Genomic DNA, 24,091 nt, shown 5'->3' with positions numbered 1-24,091 from the left:
CACCCCGCCCCATACCCAGACTGCTGCTCTCCAGTTACCTGCCCCACACATCCCAGACACCTCAGCTCCCCCAGTGCTGATCTCCACGTCCCTGGCCCATGGTCTGTCAAGTGCGGAGAAGCTGAAAAAGCTGGGTAACTGGGGCTGACCTCATGTTTCCCTTTGTTCAGGCATTACAGGTATGCACTGCCTGCTGTCCAATGCTTAAACACACTTGCTTCAAAAAAATTGGCCTACTTTTACGGTTGTTTAGGGCAGGAGTGTAAGTTTGCTGTCACTCTGTCACGGGCCAAAGCGGAAGTGTGTCTTTGTCTTTTTAATGGCCCCATATTATGGGCAGCGCTTAATTTAAGTGGATGTTTTAAAGTGCCATTTAGTTCCTATAGGGCAATGAGAAATTTAAGATTCAGAGGTCATACTCAGTCGCGCCCCTTCCTCATGTTCACATCAGCAGGCGCTATAGGTTGCCTTTATTGTTCTTTTTTCATTGTGGTAAAATACAGGTAACCTAAAATTCACCGTTTTAGTGATTTTAAAGTAAGTACGCAGTTCAGTGTCGTTAAGTATATTCACAGTGTTATGCAACCATCAATCTAGTCAATTTTAAAGGTAAGTATATTTATTGAAGTTGAAATTGACTTCTGGCACACAATAGAAAGTATTTGTTTGAATAAATATAAAATTCAATCCTGTCACTGAAAGCATATTTTTTAATTTGTTGGAATGCTTATAGCTACAGGTAACTGAAAGCCCAACTTAGTTTGGCATAATCCAATTCAAGGAAATGAATTATCTCCCGTAAAAAGATGTCAAAAGCTAAAGTAGTTTTATAGTCGGCTAGTGTAGTGCCTGGATGACATCATCGAGCAGCCAGGTTCTTTCCATCCTCTGGTTCTCCATTCTCCACACCGTGACTTTGTCCTCAGGTTTGTTCCCCTCTAGTCACACAGGATGGCAGCAGCAGCTTCAGGTATTATATCCAAAATTAGCAGCATCTCGAAACAGGAAAGGGGACCATCCACCCTCATGTGTCTTTAAAGGTGAAGAAACAATTCTCAGAAGCCCCCTCAGAGATTTCCCATCACAGCACATTAGCCAGAATCGGATCACGGTCACACACCTAAACCAATATTGTCAGTCGTGAGAATGGGCCCCCACGATTGGCTTAGACCCATCAGAACTCGTGCCATTGCTGGGCCTTGGGCTGGGCCCAGCCTCCCCTGAAGCACATGGCCTGAGGAAGAGCATGGGTACCTAAATAGAATGTGAGTTCTGTCAGGAAAAGGGAAGAGCAGAAATAGATCTTAGATGGGCCATCAATCATGTCTGCAATAGCTTCCCAACCCCAAAATAAATCTGCCTGGGTTCCAAGTAAGAGACATTTACCTGGTGAGAAATTAGGTTTGCATGAATAAAATAATAAGAATCTTAACTGGAGATCAAGTTTCCTAACAATTTTTCCAACCGTCTGACTGTCATCAGCTACAAATCAAAGTCTAATGTGGTTAGCCATCCTCAGGGCTCCCAGGAGCTCATCATTCCTTCAGCCGGGACGCCATTTCTTCTAGTCTTATTTGTAGCCATCTTTTCAGGCTCAGCTCAGAAAGCACTTTCTCTGAAATCCTTCCCTGAACCCCAGAATCAAACTGAATTTTTCCTTTTTCTATATTGTCTTTCATTCTGCTTTGTATGTCCAGGCCTGCCTCCCCCACCCTCCTCTTTATTTCTTCATCTAAAAAGTATAAAGGTAATAATACATCTTCCTTGAAAGTAATTCAAACACTATATAAAGTATATAAATTGAAAAGCAAATCTTCCCATTTAGCCTTTCCCTTAATCACAACCCACCTTTCCAGTGATAACCACTATAAATGATTTGTTTTTATCCTTCCAAACTTCTTTATGGGATATTTTAATCTCCAAGGAGAGGTAATTTGTTTTGTTATTGTAACTTTCATAGAAAAGGCATGTGTCATTCTGTCTACTACACATGTGTCATTCTGTGACTCGATCCTTACTTACTTATCCTCTTACTTAAGGACATCTTTTCATTTCCGTAGAACCAGATGGAGGTATTATTGTTTCTGTGGTCTGAGTGTTATTCCTGTCTGGGGCCTTACGATACTTTTATAATCCCTGATGATGGGGACTTCAGTTATTTACACTTTTCTACATTTCAAACAGTGCTACCAGGATCCACCCTTGTGTGTGTGTGTGTGTGTGTGTGTGTGTGTGTGTGTGTGTGTGTGTGTGTGATGGAGATGCAGTGGCGTATGTTCCTGTCCTGTGTCTTTGTCTACACATACCAATATTTATGCAGGATGGATTTCTAGAAATAAAATTGCAAGGTCAAAAAATAGGTGATTTAAAATTTTGATAGCTTCTGCCAAATTTTATGAGGGTGTTTTGGGGCCAGCTGCTGCTGATATAAGATAAGCAATTTCCAGACTTTATAAACCAATAAAATTTAAAAACAAATTGTGAAGATAACATAAAGAAAGCCAGCATTTTATTTTTCCATGTAAGGACATTGAAGAAGAAAACAATCAAGTACCAGTCATTAGCTTGAACCATGTGAAACTAACATTTTTAAAAAGTCAGAACCGTTTAATGTGCAGTTTCATATGGTTTAACTTAATAGTGCCAACATGATTTCATAAAAGAATGGATACACGTTCATGCATTCACACACACACACACACACACACACACACACACACCTTTATTTACTTTTCTCATTTCATCCATCGTATGGGTAACACTTAATCTCCTGTCCAGGTCACTGGTATAGAATCATTAACCAATGGCCCCCTCCCATCACCACCACCAGGATCTGTCTAGTCTAAGAGGGGTTTGATCATATGGGAAGCAATGTGATTATGGGGAGGGCATGGAGATCAAGTGGCATATGTTCCTGTCCTGGCTCCCTTGCACTGGTTTTCAGCCTCTGGGGAGATGGGGCGTGAAGCAGAGCCTGGTAAATCTGCACGAGAGGAACTGTGTGAGGTTTGGCACAACCACGAGGGGCCTGGGCTCTCCCCGTCTCTCCCTGGAATGTCGCTTCCTTCAAGGGCTGGAAGCTTAGGAAGCATGAAGAGGGAGCCTTCTTGCTGTGGTGTGGCCCGCACCTGACAGCCCAGCTCAGCAGCGAGGCCATTCCCAAGAGCCTGTGGGCAGCGGACATGGACCCGTGGGAGTCTGTTCAGAAGAAGAACAGGAAGGTGCTGTGTGATGATGAGGCTGCCGTGCTGGTCGTGGGTGGGTGCTCAGGAGGTCTTCACAGGGACCTCGCAGGAGGACCGGAGCTATGTGCTAGGGAGAGCGCGAGCAGGGACTCGGGCACTGTTCCTGGGCCGGCTGAGAGCGCCTGAGCTAGTAAACATTTGGGCTTACCATTTCATGGGAAACTCATGCCTGTAGACTGAGTTTCTTGAAGCCATGGACTGCGTCCTCTTCAACTTTGGTTCCATGTTCCCATCTTCACCCAGTGCTCGCAGGTGGTAGGTGCTCGGGTAATGCCCTTGTGATGGCATAGGCCCTACTTCAGGAGTTGGTAAACTTGTCCTGTGAAGGGCCTGATGGAAAATATTCTAGGCCTTCTGGCCATACTGTCTGTCACATCTACTCAATTCTGCCATTGCTGTGTGAAATCGAACACACATGGCCGTGGGCCAATAAAACTTTATTTACAAAAACAGATGGCAAGTCGCTTTTGGCCCAAGGGCCATGGTGTGTCAACCCCTGCCCTGTGGGGAAAGAGCAAGAGCAGACGGTCTTAGGACCAAATTCAACTACTACCTTTGTTACCTAGAAGCTAAGGATCAAATACTACCTTTGTCACTTGTAAACTGGGTAGGCCATTTCACCTTTTTGAGCCTTAGTTTCCCCAAATGTAAAATGGGGATAATCGTTGCTACCTTCAGGACTGGTGAGTTCAAAGAGATCGTGTCTGCAGAGCGTCCAGGAGCGCACTGGCAGGTAGATGGAGGAAGGGCCTAAGAACTGGAGTGAACGCCGCACCCCGAGTCCCACAGCCCAGCTTCCTCTCCCCGGGCCAGTCAGGGCATAACATGAGAGAGCAGGAGACAGGACTTTTAAGGGCTGACAGAATAAAATGCCTGGGACTTTGATTTTATTTCAACACGAGCACTGGGCAAAGATATAATGTTCCTGGTCCCCGTTACACACAGCCTTCAGGTGTCAGTTCAGTAGCGTCCTGGTTTTATTACATCCATCACAAGCAGCTTAAGGCTTCCAAAAACACAGCCCTAGACAGATGTTGAGCCTGTCTGGGGATTAGAAATATCCTTTTCCATTAAGCATACATTACCTTAATCGCCAGGTATGAAAGATAAGCAACATAAACAGCGTTCCCTGAAGCTTTCATTAAAATTAAAATTCTATTTAAAATTTAGCTTGTATTTTTCTAGGACTTGAACCCCTTCAAAGAGATAATATCTGCTGTAAATTCTTACACTGACAGAGTGGCAGAGATGAATGAGCAGAGGACAGTGATGTACTATGCAATTTAACTTTGCCTCCTGGCCTTCTTTTCGCCAAAGGATGGATCTGTATGTCTTAAAGAAATAATTAGTCTCGGTAAGATCTGGTCTTTGACCATTTTCAGAAGCTGTCAGACTGATTCCAAAACATGAAACTCTGAGTCGAGATTACTAAGGGCAAGGTGCTTGTTCAGATCTTGTTCAGATCTGTGTTGTGGAAAGTTCTCTTTGGATAAGACAAACAGAAAGCGAGGCGTTGGTGTTGAATCACCAGGAGAATTCTAAATGCACCCTTCTTGGCTCGTCCTCTGTTTGTCTGGGGTGGAGCGAGTGAGTGGAGAATGGGGGCAGCGGTCAGGCATTGTGTTCCTTTATCAGACTTTGAGGGGAGACCACCTTGAGGGAAAGTCGGCAGGGTCGGCGTAGTATTGTGGAAAGAGCGCAGAAGTCAGACAAACCTGCCTGCGGATCCTGGTTCGTTTTTCCTGACTCTGATCTTGGGCAAGTCTCATAATTTCTCCAAGCCTTGAGCTCCTAATCTGGAAAAGGAGGAAAACAATGCCCCCCTGAGAGGAGCGTTATGAGGGTTAGAGATGCTCTTTGTGCCTAGAGCTCATCACATTCTAGGTGCTTCCTGAATGCTTCATATTATTTATTCATTTAGGAAATAGTTGTTGAACACCTGCCATGTGTCAGATTCTAGACTAAGTAGAAAGAATGTAGAAAATGATAACATGCAGCCGCCTCTTAAGAGATGCTCACAGATCCAACAGGGGCCTGAGACATAGAACGAGAAAATCACAAGTTAGGTGACAAGTCCAACATGGAAGCATGAACAAGGTACACAGGTGACACAGAGAAGGGCGTGGTGTACTCTGGAGGAAGTGACATCTGCTAGGTTTTAATGACATAGGAGGCTTGCGCGATACATGGGCGGAGAAGGACATCCTGAGCAGAAGGGCTGGCTTACGCAAAGGCGGAGAGGCCCGTGGAGGCCTTGGTGTTTAGGATTATAGGCAATGTGGCACCACTAGACAGGGACGGAGAATTATAATGTGGGTGCATCCTCGAAGGACCTGGATTTGAAGTGTTCCAGATGGTTCCTCAGCTTGGCCGTGGAGGCCAGGAGCTGCCAGCCAGCCCACCAAGGTACTCAAGACATTCAGTCCAAACTGGGAGGTGTCTCTCCTAAAAGGAAACCCCATTGTGGACTTTGGTGGAATGACAGGTTTGAGAGGAAGCAGGTGATAGAATTGAAAATGCCCTGGATGAATTCGCCCAGGTGGCTGGACCCCAGTCCTTGCTCTGTCTACCTGCCTACAACCTCATGTAAGCTCCCTGGGAGCAGGGACGCCATGGCTTATTCTGCTCTGAAGCTTGTGAGTGTCTGTTAAATAAACGCCCAGATGCCACGCTGACCATCTTTCTCCCTCCTCCCTCATTGTGCTGCTTTGAGGACCAGGGTCATAACAGGGCTGAGCACCACTTGGCTAAGTCTCAGGGTTTATTCAAACAGAGGTGTCTGATCATCATCATGATTGTTGAAAACAGCTGTCTACCATTGGAACCTGTACCAGTGTTGAAAAATCAGCTTTCCTACCCATTAAAAAAATCTTTACGTGATTACTACTGGCTTTGTCATTTAACAAAACCCAGCCTATGTCCTTAAAAAAAAAAAAAGATATACAAACCACATAGTTGTATTTGGTGATTTGCCTTTTTAGCATTGCAAAGTTGACTTATTAGTCAAAACAATAATTATATTTGAGACTATCAAAGAGATCCAGGTTCTTTCCTGTATAATCGAGAAAATGTTAATTTACAGGGGAAAGAAATTGAAATTGTACCTCCAAAGCAAGCATTATCTTAAAAAAAAAAAAAAAAGTTTTTCCAAACATTTTCAACTGTCTTGACAGCTCAAAACATCAGTTTCTCCCCAAACCCACAACCCTTTGTTTTAATGATGAATGTGTCCTAAAGAAAGCAGCTGCCGTGCAGGCCTAGAATCAGTGTTTGGTTTGAAGCTGAAATGATGCTTTCCTGTCTTCCAAACTGTCATACTCAGCTGATGAGAACACTGAAGGAACTGGCAAGCTTCTACCGTGCTGCACAAAATATGGGAATGTTTACTGAAGTAACAGAGTGTTAGAGAACTAGTAGGAGGAATAGTATCTGAAATCAAGCCATGCTACTCTCTGCAGATAAATAACATGTTTTGACCCAAGTGATAGATGGCTAAATTATATCAGACGTGCCTTAAGGGAGTGTCAGACTATGAGACTTACCAAGGTCACGTGCAAAAACCAAATAGATGTGTCTTGCCCGGGAGACCCATGGTGGGGGTTTTCATACTAGTGTTCGGGTTTGCAAAGCATGCAACCACAGTTCTAGTTCTGATTTTGCAGCTGCCCACGATCACAAGGATGGACTAGGTATCCCCTTTGGGCCTCAGTGTGTTGAAATAATAATTCCTGCCCCTCTTACCAGCATTGCTGTGAGGACCCAGTGAGGTAATGGTGGAAATGAGAGTGCTGAGCCCTGAGAGGATTGTGAGTGTTGTTTGCAGTCCTCCTGACACCAGGACCTGTCATTCCCCTCTCACCCTTCTCTACTGCCCCAGGACATTGCTGTCATTTGAACTCTCCCAGGTCCAGAGCTACTCCAAAGTCACTCATCTGCTGGCTTTTCTAACCCCATCCTGTCAAGGGATGACCCAGGGGACAGGGCCAACTCTGGCTCTGCTCCTCTTATGGGACGGCTCTGGGCAAGTCCCTTCCCCACAAAGGGCCTTGTTTTTTTAGACCTAAAGGGAGGATTTGGCCGAAGTGATTTGCGAAGTCCCTTCTAACAGAAAACTAGATGTCAGGGAGCACTTACAGTTTGGCTGAAACTGGCCTGGTCAACATAGTGAAACCTGGGCTGTTGGAGACCGCTGGGTGGGAATGAGCTGTTGGATTCCTTTGTTTTCTAACTGGTCTTGTGTTTAACCCTCTACCCACTAAACCCGTTCAGCTTTGTTGGGAATCTTGGCTCCTTAAATACATTTCAGTGAATATGACTTCTTTGAAGGATGATCTGCAAACTGGTTTTGATTGTTCTGTGATGTGCTGGTGGCCCTGAAGAGCCCGAGGTTCTCGTGTCAGCTTTGGGGAGTTTCTTTTAACTGTCTCCTCTGTTTTCAGACTGGCGGCTGTCACTTCATATACTGCAGACTGCATGGTAGTGGCACGCGTCTCCTCCCTTCTAAGTTGCTGATGTACTGTGCTGTGTGATGGTCTGAAAATCAGATCACCAAGTTTGTTAGACGTGTGGGTAAAGTAGGAATATATAGGGGTTGAGTGAGGTCTCAAGAGGCCCTCCTTTCACTTACAGATGTAAACTTCAGGGCGTGAACTTTGAGATCTTCATTTTGGTCCCCTAGAGGATGTCTTCCTTGCCTCTTGGTTCTCAGCCATGTTCTAATGGATAGAGGAGGTGGTTGGGGAGAGATTTCTCTACTACCTGGTAGTCTCATGGCAATTGCCTGTACCAGCCCTTACCCTTGATTTCCCCTCCTCACTGCTCTTCTGCACGTCTTGGGCTCCATTCCAGAAATGTGTCCTCCCCCCGTCCACTCCCCTTACCCAGTTCGTTTACAGATGCAGTTCTTTTGCATGAGGTCCAGGCATTTCTCTCTTCCTACCTGCTATCCAGAAGGCTCTACCCAAGCCTTTCACCTCCGTCAGCCCCAGCTACACCACCTTGTGGAAACCTTGGGAACCAGCCCTGAGCTCTCAGGTGAGCAGAGTGCCCCATTGTCCCCGCATCCACCTGCGATTCACACTTAGGCCACACTGAGTGACCTCTGTGGGTGACGCTTCTGCCAAAGTGCAGTCCTCCAGGCTGGGACTGCTCTGTTCGGCGTCTTCTCTCTGGTACCCAGCACAGTGACTGGGACGTGATAGGTACTCCACTGGATTGGAAGAATGAATGAACAGACAAACGAACAAATGAATGAATAAGTTGACTGCCTATAACGGGATGAATTGTGTCACCCCTGACATTTACATATTGAAATCCTAACCCCAACTAACTCAAAATATGACCTTATTTGAAGGTAGGGTCTTTACAGAGCTCATCAAGTTAAAATGAGCTTATTAGGGTCGGTCCTAATCTAGTCTGACCGGCATCCTTACAAGGAGAGGAAATTTAGACACGGACGTGCCCAGAGAGAAGGCTATGGGAATACTCAGGGAGGAGACGGCCATCTACACAGGCGAAGGAGAGAGGTCTGCAACACCAGCTTCTAGAGAACAGTCTGGTGTCTGTCCCCGAGGATAGATACTCCAACTGGTTGAAGAAATCTGTGACTGGATGGGCAAACAAACGAAGAGATAAGTAGAGAAAACCACCGGTGGAATGAAAAATGACTTTATTAGTTACTTCAATATTTTATGAATTCCCAGTGTAGCACTGTCAAAATGGGAGATGGATCTCTTTTCATTGCCCATGAAACACCTGCACATGACGGGATCTTTCACAAACAAGGACTAATTACTCTGCTTGGCGAGCTAGGCTGCCAGTTGCTAACCTGGACACGTGAAAGCCTGAATGAATGTCAAGATGATGGCTGTATTGACACTGCTCTTAGCTGAATAATTGTCCCCTGCTTCACACACTTTATTTACAAATGTTTTAAATTATTTATTTTTTCAGTTACAGTTGACATGCAATGTATTTTATATTACTTTCAGATGTACAGCATAGCGGTTAGCCATTTATGTAATTTATGCATTGATCTCCCCCAATTAGCCTAGTACCCACCTGGCACTATACAGAGTTGTTGCATTATTATTGACTATATTCTCTGTGCTGTATGCCTCACACACTTTAGAGGAGAGAAACAAAAGGTCTGATAAAACTTCAGAAGTGGGAGGAGCCATAAAGTCACCTATTCCAGCCTGCCCGTTTTACAGATGAGAAAACTGAGGTTGTTCGAGGGGAATGGAATTCCCTGGTCTCATGCTACTTTGAGATGAATCCAGGACTGGAATTGGATCACCTGATGCCTGGGCTCCTGCTCATTCTTCTCCCCTTTCCTAAACAATCCATAGTCCCTACATTTGGGCGCTAGATATTCATGCCTAACCTGCATAGACAGCCCTCTTCATTCTCCCACGTCTCTTTCTTTCTTCTGTAGGTATCATTATCCCTATTTTACAGATGAGAATACTGATCCTCAGAAAGGTTAAGTAACTTATCAAAGTCCTAGGATCAATAACCAGTAGAACGGGGATTTTATCCCTGGCTGTCTGACTCCAAAACTTCCCACCACTCCACGCATTTCTTTTTAAATTAATCTTTATCCCTAGGCCTTAGCTTACCCCCCCCCCGATTGTACATAACATATTTTAAAATATCCCTTTGGTTAGAGGTAATACATTTTTTTCATGGCAAGCCAGCATATGTGTGCAAATCCCTAGAGAAGTGTTTAGTAAGATTTACCAGAGTTCAAAGGTCTCACCTGTCTTTGGAAGGTGGCTTCCAAATGGAAATGACAGAGCAGGTGTTCTAGACATGGTGGGGAGCTGGCTCGTGGTGACTGCATGAAATACTCTTGAATGATTTGTAGATAATTAATTAAAAGTGGTAGTCTCTAATTAACGAGATTAGACTATCTCCTTTCCTAGCTGGGTTTTGCATACGTATTTTCCCTCACCCATGGATAACCTTTTTGTAGGATCACTGATACTTGTATTTGTTGTTGTCATTTCTCCATGAGCTCTGGGAAGTCAGAAAGAATTTCTTATGATAGCTCCCCCTTACCCACAGACCTTATCAGTTACATGTAGTCAACCACGGTTCAAAAATATTAAACAAAAAATTCCAGCAATGAACAATTCATAAGTTTTAAATTGTGTGCCATTCTGAGTATCGTGATGAAACCTCACACCACCCTGCACTGTCCTGCCTGGGACATCAATCATCCCTTTGTCCAGAAGATCCACGCTATATATTCTACCAGCCTGTTAGTCACTTAGTAGCCAACTCGGTTATCAGATCAGTTATCAGAAACAGAGGCCACATTCATATACTTTCATTATGGTATATTGTTGTAATTCCCCGAAAATAAGACCTAGTCGGACAATCAGCTCTAATGTGCCTTTTGGAGCAAAAATTAATATATTAAAATAAGACCGGATATTGTATTATATTATATTACATCATATAGGACCCAGTCTTATATTTAAAAAAGAACAGGTCTTATACTAATTTTTGCTCCAGAAAAACACATTACAGCTGATGGTCTGGCTAGGTCCTATTTTCGGGGAAACACGTTTGTTCTAACAAAATAGCTACTATTTTGTTAGTAGCTATTGTTGTTAATCTCTTACTATGCCTAATTTATAAGTTAAACTTTATCATAGGTATGTCTGTATAGGAAAAAATATAGTATATGTAGAGTTCAGTAATATCCAAGGTTTTGGGCATCCACTGGGGGTCTTGGAACATATCCCCTACGGATAAGGGGGGACTACTGTATTACTCTCCGGATTCTATCACCTAGCATCGTGCTACCACCTGGAAGATATTCCATAAATATCTGTGAAATAATGAATGAATTTTTCTTTCATTTTGGAACCAGAAGAAATAGTCTCATCTTCTGATCTTTGCTCTAAGGACAGTCTCTGGGCTAGCACTGCACCTCCTTTCGCTTTCCCTTTTGGATCTATCCGTTACACCAGATTTCTAGCAGAGCATAATGCATGTGCTTCCTGGCAAATTGAAAACGAGTCCTCATCCTGTATATGCATGACTGTTATCTGTTGATCTCTATGTTCAGCCTTGGGAACCATACTGGGTGTGCCTTCTAGGAGCTCCCAGCCTAGTGGGCGACTTGAACAATAGCTTAAATCTGATGAAGACCAAAGAAGTAAGTGTTAAATGAGGCCCTGGAGATGAGCTATGGGAGAGGAAGGGTGATTAATTCTGCCTGGAGGAATCGGGAGGGTTCATGGAGAAGACAGATATTTTTTTAAAAAAATTATTATGTAAGTGGATTCTGAGCAGCTGACATCCCAAGTTCTCATTCTACAGAAGAAACTCAAAAATAGAGTTCACTGTTTCCAGTTCTGGCTGTTGAGAATACTGACGCAGACTCAGATTCATAGATTTGAGAAGATCTAAAAAATAATTAGAGATACAAATCTCAATGACTGTTTCCTATTACTAGGAAAGTGGTTGTGGATCGCTTGAAAATATTACTTAATCTCAATATTTCTAGTTTCACATACTCCTATGTGAAATATTTTTAAACCCATATTTGTGTTGAAATTAATAGATAACATGTCACCCTATTTTATTGTGATCTCAGTAGTTCAGAGCAAACAAAATATTATAGATAAAAAAGCTTGAATTGGTGACGATGAATGCATTCCTTAGCAACTCATGAGGTCATAGACTAAAGCCAAATTATATACCAAGGGCCTTAAAAATGTTCACATCTATTGACGCAGACAGTTCACTTCTGGGACTTTACACCAAAGAGATAATTCAAAATTATGAGGAAGATTTATTGTGTAAATATGTTCACCCACGTAGTGAAAAATCAGAAACAATAAATATCCATTAGCCTGAGAGACATTTATATCTGTAAATAATTTTGGTGATATGGCAAAATGCTTATAATAAAATGTGGAATGTTAAAGAGGGCCACAAAATTGTATGTATACTATGATTTCAACTATGTGAAAAAATTACATTCATAGACGAGGACAGGAAGGGAATTTACCGAAATTAAAAGTGATAATTTCTGGGGAGTGAGATTATGTATGAGAGTTTTGTTCTCTCACCTACATGTTTCTATATTTTTTGTGTCTTCAGCAAAGAGATATGACGTTACAATATGAGAACCAGTGAGATTAGAGAGAAGCCCCCCAACTTGGACCGCTCGCTGGGTGGGAACGTACAGTATAGGCCGGCACATTCTGAGGTTTGAGGACCTCGGCGATATGAGACAGAGGCAAAGCTTTTCGTAATGAAAGAACGTGACCAGGCAAACTTGTATGCGTTTGGCTCCATAGCTGAGGGCCCACGATGTCAGCAGGAGCGTGGAAGGCCAGGCACTCGTCCTCTCGGGCAGCCGAGCCCTGGCGACCTCATGGTTTCATGAGCTCGGCTAATTCACAGCTGGAACCAGACAGCAAGAAGAGAATGGAGACTGACACCTGCTGCCCTGCTGGAAGAAGCGGGAAGGACTTGGCAGGGGCCCCAATTGGATGGGCAGGGATCACGGTCAGGGTGTCCTCCTGGTGGGCAACCCCTGGAGTACCCAACAGGCACCGAGGCAGAAGCCCGTTGGTGGAATCGACCACCTCCGAGAGCATGGGGTTCATCGATTTCCGGTTTAGGTAGAAAGAACAACACTGGGGCTAACACACTGGCCGTTCCCCCTGCTGGGCCAGGCCTGGCACAAGGCTCGGAGAGGGCAGAGCCGGCTGGTAGAGACCTCAGCTCTGTGGGACTCCAGCTGCAAGGCACTGGCTGGTGCAGCTCTAGGTGAGCAATATATTACAGGCGTAATCAGGTGTAAAAGTCAAGCAGTTGTAGATGTCCCTTTGATGATCGTTATTAAACTGGAAATATTTTTAGTTGTTAGTGTTTTCCCCAAAGAGAGTTCTGTTGTGAGTGTGGGAATTCAAGCAATTTATGTTTCATTTTCATACTTAGTGTGTGAAGCAAAGTTGGTCTGTATATTTAACTCATGTTGTATTTAGTATCCCTGAGCTGTGCTGGAAAAAACTGCAAATCTCTGGCTGTAAAATGACAGGATAAATATCATTCCGTTGAAAGCACAGAAGAAAATACACCTGTAAATGCTTTACCTTTACCTGATCCTATCAATTACATCATTGCCTTTGTTCTTCATGACAGATTTATGAGGTGTGGACACAGCCAGCCCACAAAGGTTGGTGACTGACTGCCTTTTGGCAGCCACTGTTTGTACCAAAGTGTGTGTGTGTCTGTGTGTGTGCGTGTGCGTGTGTGTGTGTAAAATGAGTGTTTTAAAACATTTTACAAAAATGGTATAATAGGAATCTAGTATTTTATATGTATTACATGTATATATTTATATAAAATATTAGAGTCTTTACAATAACCTTGCAAGGGAGATATCTCCATTTTAAGGATGAGAAAACAGAGGATCAGAAGAGCTAAGTGACTTGCCCAAAGTCACGCAGCGTCTACGTGGCAGAGTAGGGATTTGAACCACCTCGGATGTCTCCTCCTCTCCCGAGGGGACGAGGAGGGGCTTTCTGCTCCTGTAGTGCTGGGGTCCATGCAGTAATCTTTGCAGGTCCTCTGGGCCCTCCCACTGAGGTTCAGGCACCCGCAGATTTCCTTCCACTTACCCTTCTGTGCAATGACGAGCATTTCTGTTCCCACATATGAGAAGAGTGAGTCGCTCCTGTTGGGGATAATTAGAAAAAGAGGGCCTGGGAGTCGGGCGGGGGTGGGGGTGGGTGGGGGGGGGAGGGGTGACGTGAAAAGGGAAGAGAGAGAGGAGAAAGGCAGCACACAACACAGTGGCTACTAAAGCTGGGAGTGGGACAAGGGAACTGAGGGACAGTGGCTGGGGCCGTAGAACTGACTCCCCACATGTGTCAAGAGGAGAGGGGTTACCTGTGAGAAGTGGGCCAATGGGATGGGTTCCTTGGCCTGGAGTTAGGAAGAGGGGCGGGAGCCCCAACCCCCGACCCTCCCACACACTAGTAAGGGGCAGGGGAGCCTGGTAGGCACGTCAGGAAATTCCTCTGTGTTTGCGCACCTGACTGAAGGTGGGAACATCCCAAGCATTTCACATTCCCAGCCTCCTGTGACTCTGGTAGAATCCAGAAGGGAAGATTCAATGACTAGTGATTCAGTTAGAAATAACTGAATCTTTAGATGGTGGAACACACACACACACTCACACTCACACGGAAATGCGGCTCATTGGGAACATTTTCTGCAGCAAAATAGAACATATTTCAGACATCTTGTTCAAACTTCAAGGGAAAAGAAAAGTCTAGGGAGCGAAGTGTGGCAACTTATTGTTCCAAAATTTAAGACATATAAGGTAAAGATCAGATATAGTGTTCAGTCCTCTGTCTTTATTTCGATGAACATAGAACTTTGGTAAAGGGCTTTAATCAGTCTGCGACTGGCTTTGGTCCCCCCAATTTTTCTTCTCAACTGTGAATTAGCTCATCTTACAGGAATCTGACCTTAAGGTTTGTTTGAACAAAAAAGGCTTCTGAATCCGTCTCAGCACTGACTGCATCCTTATGGAGCGCTCTTCTTTCAGGTGGCTCCCCACACCAGAAGTAAGCCCTGCGCGTAGTGCTTGCCACATGGGTTGGTGCCAACTTACAGATGTTCGGTACCCATTGCTTTGTCACACAAACCATTTGGGACAACATGAACCCAGGTTCTCACTGTGCCCTTCCCACAGGTGTCTGTGGTTTCCTGGCCCTTTCACAAGTTGGCCAGCTGTGCCAGAGCCCCCCTCCCCCCTGGCCGTTCCACAGCTGCTCTGTAGAAGTTACTTATATTTGTCTCATGACAAACAGCTTGTGAAAAACAGTTCATTATGCTTTCTGATTTCAGCTTTCCAGATATCTATATGGACAGAAAACACAGATTCCCTCCGGTTTCTGACAGAATACCTTCATCGAAGCTTCACCTCTCGAAGCTTTCCGTAGTCAGGTACCGGCCAATTGAGTCCACGTAGCTGGAATACTGTGTCTCCTATACCTGTGGTCCAGTGGGTGTGGGCAGGGAATGGGGGAACAGAAGTAGAGATGTAATTAAGTCTATCCCCAGTTCTCCTGTAATGAATGGGAAGCAGCCTGGCCAAAGGTGGAAAGACAGGTTTTGACAGTGGAAAACTTGGCATGAATCCCTGTCCAGCCATTTATCTGCTGTGTGAGTTTAGATAAATTACTTATGCTCTCTGAGCCTCATCTGTAAAATGGAGATAATAATATCCAACTCATAGGATCATTATGCAAGTTAAAAGTAATTTTTAAAAAATGCGATCAAAGTTATGTTAAATCTCATGACACACACACACACACACACACACACAAGAAATGAAGAAATCCTGGAAAGAAAACACCAACATGTTATCAGTGATCATATGCAGGTGGTGAAACAAAGGGTGAATTTTTTTCCTTTTTCTACGGTATCTTTAAATATTTTTTCCAAAAACATATATTGACTTTATAATTAGAAAAATAGAAAGTAAGCTAAAACATAAAATAAGAAAAAAGAAATAATATGCTTTAAGTACCAAGCATAAGTTGGCACTTGGTAAATGGTAGCTATTTTTACTAATTAGTCATTATGCCTAATAATAATAATTAGCAGTAATGATGTCCTCTGGGACCAGAGGTTGTGAATTAGTCTGATGGTGGGGTGCTGGCGGATGACTCATAGCTCCCTTCCCAGTGAGGGGGAGTCCTGGGTTCACTTCCAGCTGGGGAAACCCCTCACTCACTTTCTGACCCTGAACTCCGGACCCCACATGGCCCATTTTGGGGCCCCCCCTCCACGCAGTGTAGCCTACAAGCATCACTCCAGTGCCCATGGCAAAGGGGGTCGCACTTTTGGACAGGCAGAGGTATTCTCCATGGAGGGGCTCGTCCAAGGAGTGTGGCAGTGGCCTTGGGAGGACATTGTCGGCCCTCTGTTGATGGCAGGCCATTTGTCTAGGGGGACAACAGGAGAGAGAGAGTCAAGAGTCACATCTGTTCTTCTGTCAGGATAGCAGAGATGGTCCCTGGGAAACGAGTTTCTCAACATTAAAATTAACTTGGTGCTGCTAGTTGGAAGATTATAGACGTTGAAAATGTGTCCCGCTGTCTTCAGTTACTACTGTTGTGATGATAACGGTCAGGATTGAGGCCCAGTGAGAGTTCTAGGCTAAACTCTCACATTTCTTAGGGTCCAATAGGTTCAACCAGAGAGAATTAAAATTCTGCCTTAAGGAAAGAAAAGCGAAATCCATAACTAGCTGTGAGACTGTGAGCTAGAGTCGGCAAACCTCTCTGAGCCTGTGTCCTCAGATGTGAAGGGAGAGATCCGCTCAGGTGGTCCCTGAGGTCCTGGAAGTTTTCAATTCCGAGACGTGCTGATTATAAATACAGTCGGTTCTGAGAAGAACGAGGGCTTAGAGGTCTTCTCTGCTCGGTGGGCAAGCTGCCAAAATGTGATGGCCAAGGCAGGAAAGGACAGGGGTTCTCTCTGGGCCCGACACTTATCAGCGTGTCCCCCAGAGGTGACAAACGATGGCAGGACTTCAGCTGGTGGATTCTAGAACAATGGAAACAGCAGGTCTTCCACGCGTGCTTGGGATCAATCCCTCTGTTGCCTCCGTGGGCTGATACTGAGCTGCTTGGTGTGAAATGCCCACCCCGTGCCAGGCACGGTGGCAGATGCTGTGCATACTGTACGTGGGTGCCAATCCTCGGGCACCCTGCGGGAGCGGCAGCACCACTGGTTCCCACATGAAGCAGCTGAGACTCAAGAGGTTGGCTCATTTTCTCTTCATCTGCAGTGCTTGCTACATGGCACTGAGAACTGAGAGTGAGCACGCTTACCCTGCCCTCGGCGAACTGACAGGTTAGAAACAGCCCCAGACAACTAAATGGGCAATTGCAGTACAGTGTGAAGGGCTTCAAAAGAGGTAGGAATAAGGTGTCATGGAGGAGAGTGAAGGGGGCCGATCCATGCCAGCAGAAGGGTGGGGCGAGTGTGTGGGGGGTGCCATGTGACACTCTGGGCGGAGGCAAAAGCCTGTGCAAAGGCCCAGGGCTGGTGAACCGCAGGAGGACTTGATGAGCAGTGCAGTGTGGCTGGGCTTTACGGGGGAATGTGGTGTGACGTGGCGCTGGAGAGGGACACAGAGCCTGGAAGGACATGACCAGGTCAGAGCGTAGACTTTCTCCTGCAGGCGGAGAGGAGCCAGTCGTTCATACAATCACGTACTCAGTCAGTATTCACGTGCCCCGACTTTATGCCAGGACTGAGGCGTCAGTCATGAACGACACCATCAAAAATCACTGACTTTGAGAAACTGACATTCTTTATTGGGGCTGGAGGGCAGGAGGGCAGGAGATGGACCGTCAACTAAATATAAATGAGCAAAATCTATACTCGGATAGATGGTGGTACGTGCTAGATGGTACGAACCATGGAGCAAGGACGGGGCTCTGGAGTGCTGCGGAAGTGTGGGTCCATCTGTAAGCCGAGGGGCCAGGGGTACTGTGTGAGAAGGGGACATTTCCATAAGTACTTGAGGGAAGGGAGAGAGACAGAACCAGGAAAAAGGGTAGCGCAGCCAGTGACACAGTCAGGTCTGCAGTTTGTGACATGAGGATATATTAAAAGGGGAGATTGGAAGCGAGGGGACTGGTGAAGAGGCTGTTGGAATTCAGGTGACCCAGTGATGAGGTGAAAGGAGATGGTGGCCTGGATTATGTAGTAGGGATGGAGAGAAGTGAGGGTACTGAGGTGAGAGAGGGACAAGACTTGGCCACTTGATGTGGTGGAGGGGGAGAATTCATCTCTTCTCTATGTGGTGACTCTCTCCTCTGAGTCAGGGGATAAAGCTGGAGGCTCAGGTTTGGGATAGAAGATGAGCTTAAAAGTAATTTGCTCCCGTACACCCATGTTCATCGCGGCACTATTCACAATAGCCAAAAGGTGGAAGCAACTCAGCTGTTCACTGACAGATGAACGGATAAACAAAATGTCATGTATCCACACAATGGAATTCTTATTCAGCCTTTAAAAAGAAGGGAATTCTGACACATGCTACCACATGGATCGGCACTGAGGACATTATGCTAAGTGAAATAAGCCAGTCACAAAAGGACAAATACTGTATGCTTCCACTCATATGAGGTACCTACAGTGGTCGAATTCATAGAGACAGAAAATAGAAGGGTGGTTGCCAGGAGCTGGCAGGAGGGGGGAGAAAATGGAGAGTTATTGTTTAATGGGACAGTTTCAGTTTTAATGGAAGATGAAGAGTTTCTGAGGTATGGCAGTGATGGTTGCACAACAATAGGAATATACTTAATGGCACTGAACTGTACCCTTAAAATAGTTTACATGGAAAATTTTATGTTATATGTATTTTATGAAAATAAAACTAGGCGGCCCGATGGCTCAGTTGGTTAGAGCACGAGCTCTCAACAAGGTTGCCGGTTCGATTCCCTCCATGGGATGGTGGGCTGCACCCCCTGCAACTAAAGTTTGAAAATGGCAACTGGACTTGGAGCTGAGCTGCGCCCCCCACAATTAGATTGAAGGACAACGACTTGGAGCTGATGGGTCCTAGAGAAACATACTGTTCCCCAATAAAATATAAAACAAAGAAAAAGAAAAGAAAACTAGCAAGTCCAGCTCAGTTCTAACAGTTCTCTTGCGCCCCTGGCCTCTTATTTTGAGCTCTCTCTGCCTCTAGCTAGTCCCTATCTTCTGGATGGGCTGGGATCGCCTAGTGACATTACTTTGCAACTGTGGGTCTAGTTTTCCTCACCTCTAAGGTGAACACAATACTTCACAGGGTTGTTGTGAGGATTAGATGAGTTCATCCATGCCCCATGCCTGGCACAGAGCAAACTCTCATTACCCCTCATTACTATTTTACTATTCTTACATCAGAACGCCCTGAGTCGGGAAAACAGCCCAAACCTAGACTACAATCCACACTCCAGCCCTTGTAAGCCATGTGACTTTGGGCAAACAGTTAACCTGCCAGAGCCTCAGTTTCCACCTATAAAGTGAGACTGAGAAACCCTACCTCACAGGGATGAGGGCGGGACCAAGTAGGGTCTGTGTTCAAGGCCCCGGCAGTACCTGAATGCCATAGTCTCCGAGCAACAGCCAGTGTTACTGTGTGGACACAAGACCACAGTTATGCAAGGCAAAAATTAACACAGTAATAGGACAAGTAAACTGAGGCAGAAACAGCATCTCCCTTCTGTTAGCTGAGGTGTTTGCAGAATCTGGAAATTACACCTGTGCACTGGTTTCAGGAATATGTCTGTGTCTGGTGTGTTTTACATCGGAGACCTAGTCAGGCAAGTCTGAGTAACAGTTACTGAGCCCCTGCTCTTGGGCTGGCCTCAAGCTGCTGTGGGAGAGTCAGAAATGAGTCATTCAGGGTCCCTGTGTGCAAAGAGCTGATATTGGCCCAAGGAAGAGCTAAGGACATTGTCGCAGCAAACTACACCGGGAGTTGGGAAACGTGGATTCTTCATGAGCCCTAGAACCAAGTGCGAGGAAACCCTGGACAAGTCACGTCCTGTCTCCAGAGCTCACTCCTTCTGTAGGTACAAAATGAGCGCCTTGAACTTGCTGGTCTCTGTGACTTGAAGCTGTTTCCTTCCCAGAGGTGTGGAGTCCTTTGTCGCTGTCTCTGGGAGCAGCCTGCAGGGCGTAGGATGTTCAGGGGAAAGTGGACCAGAGTCCCTCCTTCTGTGCGGTACACACCAGGCCTTGGGAGCTTAGAGGGCACCAGTATAGGCTGGACCCCAGCAGCAGACTGGTGAGAAAGGGGACCACACTGGGGCCAAGCAGAGCCTGGGACACAGATGTGGAGTAGGATTGGAGGCCAAGGCTGAGAGGATCAGGAGTGGAGACTCCACAGTGGGGTACTCCAAGCTAAGGTGGAAGTGGGCAAGGCGCACTGCAGGGCCCTGCCGTGAGCCCCTGTGAGCTGGGGCTGCCTGGGTAGCCCAGGGCTCTTCAGGCCTGTCTCCCAAGAAGCACACCAGCCAGCTGCCCTGGCAGGAGGAGACTGTCTGTGAGGGCAAGCGTATGCTGGGCTTGACCTGCCTGCTCACGGGGTCGGAGCCCCTCTACTCAGATCACAGCTCTACCCCGGGGAGAAAGGAAGACAGCTTTTGTGTGTTTGCTTTCAAGAGCAGGATTTCTGCTTGAAGGATTTTGAGGAGTTTCCTTCTTGGACCCACGTTCTTCCTTCAGCTGTGGGGCCCCAGGGAAACTGCCTCGGCGCTGTCCTAATTGCCGGTCTGCCTTCTGCTCCTCTCTCCATCTCATGCCGAGGCACAGTCCGCTCATTTCACACGGGGTGCTGCACCGTGCTTTCCATCTGAGCCAGAACTGAGTCAAATCCAGCAAAACTGGGTTCGGGTCCCTGCGATCATTGGTATGTGCCCTGGAGAGCAGTTCCCAGTCAAATTCTCAGTAGCCAACTGAAGTTGATTAATGTGGGGAGGAAAAATTGCAGGTTATCATTCGACCACTGCTGCCATCCATATGCATGAAGCCTGGGAACCTGACTCCCTTGCAGAATTGAACATCACCTTTAGAGGGGCCAATTTCAGACTGCTTGCTACCCCCTACCCCCACCAACCCCCCACCACTTCCCTACCAGCCCGAATAGTCATTGCTCCAGGTCTGCGGCCACCAAGGGAACCGCTTGGGCTGCCCACATGCTATATGTGTTCTCGAAGAGTTGATAGGCTTCTGCCACTTAAGAAATCGGTCACATTTAGAAATATTCAGCTTCAGTGAACATGTCATGGCTGTGTATAAGGAAAACATACTATTATCTCTAGAGCTTGCCTGAAACAACAGGCTTGTTCCTGAAACAGATGTTTTGTGAAACCCACCGTGACAGGCTCATCAGAGCTGGAGATGGGCCAGCACTTAGTTACCAGCGTCACAAGGACACAGACGTCTCTTCCGGCTTCCCATTTGTCCCCCCGCACCTGGGCTCAGAGGAGATACTCCCTGTGGTTCCTCCTTCTGGCTCGTGAATTCTGAAGTTAAACATTTTACAAACCTGATATTGTAGACAGAGGCAGTCAGCCGGGGGCCCTGGGGAGAGGTTTCCAAGATAACGACTCAAAATATCTTAGTTTGGTTCAACTAACATGAATTGAGCACCTACTGTGCACCAGGCACTATTCTAGTTGCTTTCAGTTCCGGCATCTCACAGTAACTCTCTGAGGTTACCCATTTGAGAGGTGAGGAGACTGAGACCTTGTATCCGTTTCCTAGGGCTGCCGAAACAAGTTACCGCAAACTTGGTGGCTTAAAACAACAGAAATGGATTCCCTCACAGTTCTGGAGGCTGGAAGTCTGAAATCCAGGTGTCAGCAGCGCTGTGCTCCCTCCTGAGGGTTCTCCTTGGAGAGAGCCCCTCCTTGCTCCTTCCAGCTTCGGGTGGCTTCAGCTGTTTCTTGGCTTGTGGGAACATCACTCCAATCTCTGCCTCCGTTGTGCGTGCGCGTGCGCGTGTGCGTGTGTGTGTGTGTGTGTGTGTGTGTGTGTGTGTGTGAAATCTCCCTCTGCCTTTCGATTCTAAGGACGCGTGTCACTAGATGTAGGGCCCCCTCTCATCAGGATAATCTCGTCTCCATGTGCCTAACTTAATGACACCTATGAAGACTCCCCTTCCAAATAAGGTCACGTTGACAGAGTCTGGGCTTAGGGCTGCTGTTCGGACTGCTGCAGACCTCGAGCTATTATCTAGTTGTTTTCCCCAGGTGACAGGGTGACAAGGGTCAAGTCGGGAGTGGACCCAAGGCTGGCTGGCTCGGAGTTAAGACGCTCAATCAGGTCCTCACTCCTCGCATGCTGTGAGGCAGTTCCTGCCATCAGTGCTGAGACGTAAACACAATGCCCTTGCTCTTCAGAAACCTGTGATTAGGTGGGAAGGAGCTTTGCGACTTGGTTATGTGGGAGTGTTCTCGAGTCCAGCTGATCCACACATACTTGGGCAAATTATGTCACCACTATTGCGTCTTATATGGAAATCGTGTCATTTTAAGTCATAGTGACCTCAGAGGGCTGAGGGGAAGATCAAATGAGAGTCAGTGCTTAGCACACAGGCGGGCAATCAGGGCCCAGGCACCCTGACCCCACAGCCTCCACCACCAGCCACCGAGCTCACTGCTTCCGCCAGCAAGGACTCCCCAGAATATTTTAATCAGAGCCTCTGAGTGGGAAAGGGACAGTGGGGGACTTCTATAGAGATCCCCAGAAAACAGGGAGAGGAAGAGAGAGATGGGAAGCTGACTTTGGGGTTTTGAGCTTGGCTCATTGGGAAGATGAAGTTGCCAATGACCACATGGAAATGGCAAGAAGTGGTTTGTGGGGGACTAGAGTACAAATTACATTCAACTTGGATACAAGTGGGACACCTGGGTGGATTTGACTGGCAGGTGTTAGACTTTTAAAAGCTACACAGAGATTAAGACTGAAGAAAAGAACTGAACCCATATGGCAAGTTCAAGTGCTGTCCCAGATTAAGCCTTTTAGGGGGCAGAGTGCAAACTAGAAAAGAGAAAATGTCAGTACTCACTGGTTCATGGTCACAACATTTGATTTTCTTGCCTGTGAAATGGGCACACTGCTTGTTTCTTCCCAGGCTGTTGCTCAGGTTGCATTAGACCATGGATGGGAAATTGCTCGACAGACTGGGCATTGAACTCGAGCAAGAGGCAGCTGGTATCAGCAGCAGGAACATTTCTCCCAATGCCAAACACGACAGCAGAGGCAAACAGCACTTTCCCTATCTCTGCGTCGTGGCTGAGGAAATAATAACTGCTCCTGCACCAGATTTGGACTGGCCTTCCTGGCGGCCTCTAAATCTAGTCATAATAACCAAAGGACTATATAATAAAAACGGGAATGTCTCCATTCCCTGGTAAGGGGTGTACTTTTGCCAGCAGTTTTTGTTTTTTATAAAAACAGATGAGAGTACTTCTCTCTTGAACCTCGTGGTTCATCCCTCCACCGCCACCTCCCAGATGTTCTCCTTGCTCTCCCTTCTGTGTGTTTCCCAGGACAGAGTAGGTCAGTCAGCATTGCCGTGACAACGAAGGAAGAAGCCAGCTTCGTGTTCATTACTAGGGAAACTAAATAATAGACTCTCGTTTGTTTTCTTTCTTGGGGAAGGGGTCCTCTCTACATGCCCGTTCACATAGAAACCTTTTGTCCCCACCAGGTGAGTTGGTCAGGTGGGGATATTAATGTATTTGAATGGGTGTTTGGAGAGGCCACTGTGAAAGAAGGAAAGTGTCAGGATGCCTGTGGTTCTGGCCATTGTGTCACAATAAGCACACTGCTCCTTAAAGCTATTCCTTGGGGGATGAAGGGGGTGCGGGGATAAGTGTGTACGCGGTCTCTAGAACCTGGTCTGTGTGTCTCCAAACCTCAGGGATGTTTGAGCTGTCTTGTGTTGAGGACCAGTGGTATGTCTGGCATTCTTCAAATTTCCTTACATTTGGTATTCCATTTAATGCTCATCACTAAAACCCTGTGTGTCTGGTATTATCGTCACCACTTTCCAAATGGGGAAACGGATGCTCAGAGAGGTTAGGTGCCTTCCCAAGGTCACTCAGCAGGTAAGTGGCAGTGCTGGAGCCAAAACCCTGCTTCATGCGTAATCCTTACAACTCTTGCCACTCTGCCACCCTGCCTTAACCTTGTACTTGAACTTTTACAATCTCTCTAGAGTCTTGAGAGCCATCAGGGAGACATCATCTAAAAATGTACCATGATAACCAAACATTTAGTACTTC

General features: G+C 46.2%; 1 protein-coding gene across 1 annotated transcript in view; it reads left to right on the top strand.

Moving 5' to 3' along the window:
• Positions 1 to 24,091, top strand: part of TTLL11 (tubulin tyrosine ligase like 11) — a gene marked incomplete at its 5' end in the record, with an annotated part of 207,204 nt that overhangs the window by 131,215 nt on the left and 51,898 nt on the right.

Source organism: Rhinolophus hipposideros (genome assembly GCF_964194185.1).
Source record: "Rhinolophus hipposideros genome assembly, chromosome: 11".
Lineage (NCBI taxonomy): Eukaryota > Metazoa > Chordata > Mammalia > Chiroptera > Rhinolophidae > Rhinolophus > Rhinolophus hipposideros.
This window is presented reverse-complemented; position numbering and strand designations above follow the sequence as displayed.